Below are 7,793 nucleotides of genomic sequence, written 5' to 3' on the forward strand. Positions count from 1 at the left end.
CCTTTTCATTTCTATTGTGTTATTTGTTGGAGTTAATATTTGGCTATCCTTTATTTGCAAGAGTAATATTTTTGCAACTTGTTCAACAAGAAGTTAGATTCAACAAAATTGACTAATGCATGGTCTGGCCACTTGAGTAGCTCCATAGAATCATAAAGTAAAGAAACCCAAAACTGCTGGGGTGTAGATGGGTTTCTCATCATCTGTATTCTTTATTTTGAAGCATTTTCCTTGTAACATTTCAGCTAGCTAATTATTCCCCTCACGGGCTTTTGTTTTTTCATGAGTCTTATATCTGAAAGCAAGAATATTAATGGTAGAAAGAGAGGTTCCAATGTTCTTTGAGTCAGTCAATTCTTATGAAGCCATCTCTGTTTTCACTGTGTTATGTCCATTTTGAATGAATCCAACCGAGTTATAATAATTTGAGAATTAAGAGCTAGTCTTCATAGCTAGGCGTGGACAATAATTTATGATGCTCTGTTGCTTACCAGCCATTACACGAACTTGCATTGTCTTAGACCTACGATTATTCAAAGTTGACTTCACATTTTCTCTAGCTATAGCATATTTGAGCACTTGATACTTTCTGTATAGGGAATTTTTTTAAATATCTTTCCTTCCTGATAACAACTGCTGCTCCTTGTTCAAAGCTGAATGTTGTCTTTAAGTAATACATCAAGACTTTGTCAATCCATGTTAAAATATTTATATGGAGAAAGAAGTTCTAGTGTTGGTATGATGCTGACTAACATAGCACACTCTCTCAATGTAAGAAGGGAAGGGTGTTTTCCAAAGTAGAATGTTGACTTGCTCTTTCTATTCTATAAATACCATGACCCCAATAAATCTTATTCAAACATGAGAATAATATATCCCCCTTTGACGTGTGTCTATTCACTAACAAAGCCAAAATTGCCTTAACAACCTGTCATTCCCATTTACAGTCATTAGTAAGAAATACCTTCTTTACCAATCTTGAATCCATAGATGTCCTCATAACCCTCATCATAACCCTGAGAATTAAGAATAGGTTTTACACTGGCTGCAATTCCTTTAGAAACTTCTGATGCCAGAGTTGGAACATAGAACCCTGCAAATGATTCTCCAGCAATAAAGAATGGATTTGAAAGGAACTATGAATATTCCTCAAACCACTTTAAAAGGAAAACATGAGTATCTTTAGCTGTCTGAAAGTCTCCAGTATTATAGTCATTGACTATTGTAGAGTATAAATAGAAAACAAAACTAGAAGGAAAATCTAAATAGATGATACTTGAGACCAACTTTCTAGAATTTCCAGCTTCAAAGTTAAAAGGACCGTGCTCATAAACATAACCATTAAAGCCTGAGCAACCTGGACCACCATTCAACTACAAGACAACAGGATTGTTGGCTGGATTTCCTTATGATGTAAGAAAATAATAATACATATACTCCTCATAAGCCTCATCTAATGTTATGTATCCTCCATAGTGTTTTTCATGATACTTCAGTTTTATCCTTATTCTAATATAGCTTTGTATTTCCTTCCCTTACCTTGTATGAGTAGCATGGATGCAAGTACATGAACCACTTATTAATCCATAAAACTTCTATACATCAATAATACTGTTGTCATACTTTATCGATATTTATTTCAAAAATTCCAATTGCTCTTTGCCTTAATGCTCTATTTTTCCCAGCAACTCACTCTTTTAATGGTATTTCATGAGGTTTGAGCATGGGCTCATGACACTCAAAAATTATCTTTCTATGATCTACATCTAATATGCTTGTCTTTGATTATAATGAAAGGTTTCATATCAGGAATAATATGTCCCTTTAACATTATATTTTATGATTTTTTGTTATTTGAGCATTTACTATTTTTATATGTATTCAGAATAGGAAAGATATTACATGTGTGGGTAAAATAGTTGTAGATAATCAGTCATTGCTTAGATCTTAAAAGATCTAACCCCACTTTTTCCCATGCAGACGCATGAAGAAACAAGAGCTTATTGGATTGAGGGCTAGACCAAGAGCAGCAACAAAGAATACTAACCAATCAAAGTTTGAAAGGCAATGACTAGTTACCCCTGACTCTTCTCTCATATGTTGTATTTTTCTTGTTCTTAATATATGTGAAAGACAGTAGTTGGACTCACAACTTGTGTGAGATATTTCATTTCCAACACTTTCATATTCATTTCATACTTTGTAAAAATGAAAATTGTACATATCAGTGATGATTTATACAATGAACATTATATCTCCTCTTGCTCATGATTTTTATATGATCACAAAATGATGAAATGTAAATGAATAAAAAATGAATGTTTTCTTCTGCAATGTTACTATTAAACTAAAATTCAACATGTGTAGAACTTTAGTAATAGGAACCTAAGACGCCAAGTTCTCAAAGAAGAATTCAAATGCCATCACTGATTAAGAGTGGTGACCATAGGAAAATGAGATATCAACCAATAATAACCCAACTTGGGCTTATAACTAGTGAGAGGAGTACACATATACCATTTCCAATTCTTCCACCAAGGCTTAAACAAAAGTAACCACAAACTTATGAATTAAATATAGAGGTAAGGTAGAGACTAATAAGTCAAAAGTCTATAGATCTAGATGAGTCGAATGAAACTGGACCTACATATCATCCCATTAATATCCCAAAGGGTCTAAATGCCATGTTTGTGAAAATGCATAGCACTAACCCCTGAAAGCTTTGCAAGAGGAAAGCCTTGAACATAAAAAGAGAGAGACCACAATATATTTTGTTGATTCATAGAAAGCCCATCACAAAAAGCATTCCCATCCCAGTGAATCTAGGGTTTGATAGCTTCTTGGACTCTATGGATACTTTTGACAACAAAAGTGCCCTAGATCTAAATTGTCTCTTTCATAACCATAAGGGTTTGAAAACTAATCCACTTCAAAGCTATGAAATGCATTTTTAAAATAACACAATTATTATTTTAATTAATATTTAATATTCATAACACTCTAGTTATGTGCAACTCTTGATTAATTATATATTAAATAATAATGCACAAAGCACCAATTTATTATTTATTATTTATTATTTAGTGGCTTTTCTCAACTTTTATATTTAGACTTTTATTTTAAGTCCACAAATTAAATAACCATATTAAATTATTTTTCTATTAATTAAACATCATTGTATCTTAATACCATTTTAAATTAAATTAATATTTCATAATCCAAATATCATTTGATTAATTGAGTGTCAAAATTAAATTATTTATTAAATAAAACACACCACAAAACCATATGGCTACAACACAAGAAAAATAACCAAAATCTAAAATTAAACAACATGCACAAGGATTAACTCATGGGTTTGGATGGGTTAGTCAAATATTTGTCCTTCTAAGGACAATAATTAGACTTCGGATGGGATTCAAACCTAAACATTATCTCCCCTCTCTTACCATTGAGATACTGTGATAGGGCACACTCATCCTAGTAATTTAGGAAAGTCAATGTCTGGTACTTGCAAACCTGCATAAAAGATGAGCATGTACTAATATATATCTAACTAAATAGATATGATGGGGAGTGGTACATTGTGTAGATCCTGACTCATAAGTGGCTATGACTCCCTCCCCCCAACTATATCATGCACACCAAATATAAATGTAAGATACACATGTACACCATACACATGCAAATATAGGGTAAGCACAACCAATAAACTATAAATATAAATAACATCATTTTCTGACATATAAATCTCATCATCATGAAGGTAATTGTAATCATCATCTAAATGCACATAATACAACATCATCATGAAAGTATCTATAATCACTAACAAAGAGCATATAAAGTATCATCAATACAAAGCAATCATAATCATTAAATAAACACAAGTAATGTCTCAACTATGCAATCACTCATGACATATAATCCAAACATAAAACAATGTTATACAACTACAGAACCAAACATCTTTGAATACTAGCAAATGCATGAAAACTAATCTAAAAGAGTTTGACAATATGAATTGGAAAGAAAACTATGGGTGGCCACTACATAAATACACCTTGTAAGGAAGAGATATATGTTAGAATTGTTGGATACAATTGTTCAATTGTGTGTTGTCTTTGATGTTACACAAATGTCATATATGTTGGCAGACAGATTCTACCGAGCTCAGTTGGTTAGCAAAGCAAATTCTAGAGTCTACCGAGCATTCCTAGAAATTACTCTATGGAAATAGTTTCTACTGAGCTCGCTCGAGCATTAAAGAATTTAGTGGTAGAAGTCAGTGGTAACTAAGCTCACAAGGTTAGCAAAGGAAAGTCAGTGTTTACCGAGTTCACTTGGTCTCCGAAGGATTTTGCAGTGTTCATCGAGCTTCAGTTGGTTAACATTGGAAATCATTTCTGGATCAGTGTTTACCGAGCAAGGTCAGCCAATGAAGGATTTCATTGATTTGGGAAACAAAGTTTAATTATTTCATGTAATAATTGTAGTTGACTGATGTAATGATTATTGATAAATGTAACTTGTAAATTAGTCGACTTGACAATTTGTAAGGTATAAATAAAAGGTCAAGTTGTGAATTGTAAAGTGTAATGAGCGAGCATGCAAGTGTGTTGATTGTGTGAAGAGGAAAGTGTGAGAAAATTTTGAAGAAAGATCAGATATCCTTGAGGAGTAACAAATTTGTATTCGATCAAAAGAGGATCTAGTAAAGTAGAACATAGATCTGTATCAGTAATTCAGTTGCATCTCATTCAGGTCAATTCATTGTTACTTTTTCACGATTGTAGTATTGATCTCTAAATCTCTTAACAAAGTTGGTTTAATAACCATTTTGTAAACCCTCTAACAAGGTGACAGTTCTATTGAATTTTCTAAAGTCCTCTAGCAAGGTGATTAAATCCTCTAACAAGGTTACACCTAATAGTGTGTTTTGTAACCTTTAATAGGGTTGGCTCCTAACAGGGCTCACTTTATAAGAGTGAAAATCAGTAGCTAGTTACTTGGTGTTTTTTTTCATATTGAGTTTCTACGTTAAATCTGGTGTCTCATGTGTTCATGTTATTTCTTTTATGGTTGCATGTTAATCACTGTGAATGCTTAAATATCAGTAATAAGTTAACATACATTGTAGCTATCGAGTGACAACAGTAATTAGTTTATAAGACATCTAAGGGATCTGTGGATTTGTTTTTGTGGTAATTGATTCACACCCCCCCCTCTTAGTTACTCCATCTATATTTCCAACAATTGGTATCAGAGCATTTGGTGCTTGCAGGAAGGATTTTAAGGATCTAAGTTAAAGATCAAGACATCTTACAAGAGGGAAATTCCAAGGCTTAATAGGGATAACTTTTTAGCATGGCAAGGTCTCATGAAACTCCATCTGGCTTTCATTAGAGATACAAGATTGAAATAACTTGATGAAGAATATGTAACTCCTTTTGGTACACTATCTATCAATGACATTGCTGAGAAGAAGACTCATAACACCATTATGATAGACATTGCATTCGCCCTAAGCTATGAAGAATTTGATGATATCAAGGATTGCAAAATTGCCTTTGCTATGTGGAACAAGCTGAAAGATATCTATGGAGGTGATGATAATGTGAGGAGAGCCAAAGCATAAAGTCTAAGAGGACAATTTGATCAGATGAGGACGAGAACATTGCTAAATATGTTGAAAGAGTCAAAGAAAGCATTAGTGCAATTAAAGCTTCTGGAGGAGATAACAAAGAAGAAACAGTTGTAAGTAAAGCTCTTAGAACATTGCTTCCCATTTATGCAATTCAAGAAAGAAGATGTAAAGCAAATCATAAGATAAATTTAGAGGCCATGGTAGGTAGATTGACTACATTTGAGCTGGATAACTATGACAACTATGTATGGGCTTCCAAGAACATTGAATCAACATTTGAAGCCAAGCTTTCACTCAAAGAAAAGGGAAAGAAGATAAAGGATTCTCAGTTAGAAAGTAAAGAAGAATTAAAACATATTTCTAACAGTGATCTTGAGGTGGTTGAAGCTCTACTTGCAAGGAAATATTCTAGAGGCAAAGGAAAATACAAAGGTAAGGTTCCTCTGATCTATTTTTCATGTGAGGAAATTGGTCATATTACTGCTAGGTGCCCAAATAAGCAAAAAAAGGATGAGAAGAAAGGTCACAAGGGTGATGGCAAGAAAGACTTCAAATCATTCGAGGACAAAGGTAAGAAAACATGTTTCATGGCTAAAGATTCTAAGGATTCTAATAATAGTGAAGATGAAATTGTTTACATTGTTGTGAAAGATGAATCTGATAATGATGAAGAAGATAAGATGGAACTTATCTCTCATGTGAGCAAAAATGATACATGGATCATAGATAGTGGTTGTTCTCATCATATGACTGGTGACAAAACAAAGTTTGAACATTTTGAAGACTATGATGGTGGTAGTGTGAGGTTTGGTAATAATGAACCTTGTTGCATAAAAGGAAGAGGAATAATCTCACTAACCAAAGAGTTTCTATGTGATAATGCCTATTGGGTTGAAGGACTAAAACACAATTTGTTGAGTGTGGCACAACTAATCAATATTGGATTCAAAGTGGAATTCATGCATGCAAAGGCAAGACTGTTGGATGACAAAGGAAAGCTGATTGGATCGGGCATACAAAGAAAAGGTAACTTGTTCTATCTTGAACTTGGTGAATGCTCATTTTTTATTGCTCAAGTTGAAGAAAGTTGGTTATGGCACAGAAGGTTATGTCATATGAATTTTGATAACTTGGTGAAAATAAGCAAATTCAGGAAAGTAAGAGGCATTCCTAGTATAAAGAAACCTGATGTTGGCCTATGCAAGAATTGTCAGATTGGTAAGATGGGAAAGACTAGCTTTATAAGTAAAAACTATTAGTCTGAAGAAATATTAGAAATTGTGCATATTGATTTGTGTGGACCTATTGGAATTGAGAGCTATACTGGTGAAAAGTTCTTCATTCTTTTTGTTGATGACTACTCTAGAATGATGACTATAATGTATATAAGAGAGAAGTCAGAAGCATTTGAGAAGTTCAAATGGTATTTGGCTAGAGTAGAAAAGGAAACAGGGAAAAAATTGAAATGCTTGAGGTCAGATAGAGGTGGTGAATTCATCTCCCATGAATTCAATAACTTTTGCATTGAAAGAGGAATCAAAAGACAGGTATCAACTCTTGGAACTCTCGAGCAGAATGGAATAGCTGAAAGGAGGAACATATCCATCATGGATTGTGCAAGAACTCTAATGATTGAAAAGAACATTGCTATCAAATACTAGAAGGAAGCTATCAACACTACAGTTCATACCTTGAACCGAGTATAGCTGAAGGACTCATTCAAAAACCCCTATGAGTTATGGTATGGCTATAAACCCAATGTAAGTTACCTCAAAGTATTTGGAAGCAAATGTTATATTTTGAAAGAATCTAGAAAAAGAAAATTTGATGTGAAAGGTGATGAAGGCATATTTTTGGGATGTTCTTGCAAGAGTAAGGCGTATAGATGTTTGAATTTATCTACTCACAAAGTCATAGAAAGTGCACATGCGAAAGTTGATGAGTTTGTAGAAAAGACTGAAGAAGAAAGCAAAAAGGAATCAAAAGATTACATGAGATTTGTTTTCATCAAACCTAATACAGTGCCAAATACATCTGTCAATCAGGAAACTTCTACTCCCGACTCTTCAGTCACCGAGTTGCAAGAAGTTCCAACCGAGTCACAAGGACCCAAGTCATAGTTTGAAGCTACCGAGCTAATGCCTAC

At 33.5% G+C, this 7,793-nt stretch overlaps 1 pseudogene; it reads right to left on the minus strand.

The window, feature by feature from the left end:
• Window positions 1–950: 950 nt before the first annotated feature.
• LOC149552334 (serine carboxypeptidase 1 pseudogene) lies at window positions 951–1,621 on the minus strand (annotated as a pseudogene).
• Between the last annotated feature and the right edge of the window lie 6,172 nt (window positions 1,622–7,793).

Source organism: Cupressus sempervirens, chromosome 6, assembly GCF_028749045.1.
Source record: "Cupressus sempervirens isolate cs-2001-9-10 chromosome 6, ASM2874904v1, whole genome shotgun sequence".
Classification (NCBI taxonomy): domain Eukaryota; kingdom Viridiplantae; phylum Streptophyta; class Pinopsida; order Cupressales; family Cupressaceae; genus Cupressus; species Cupressus sempervirens.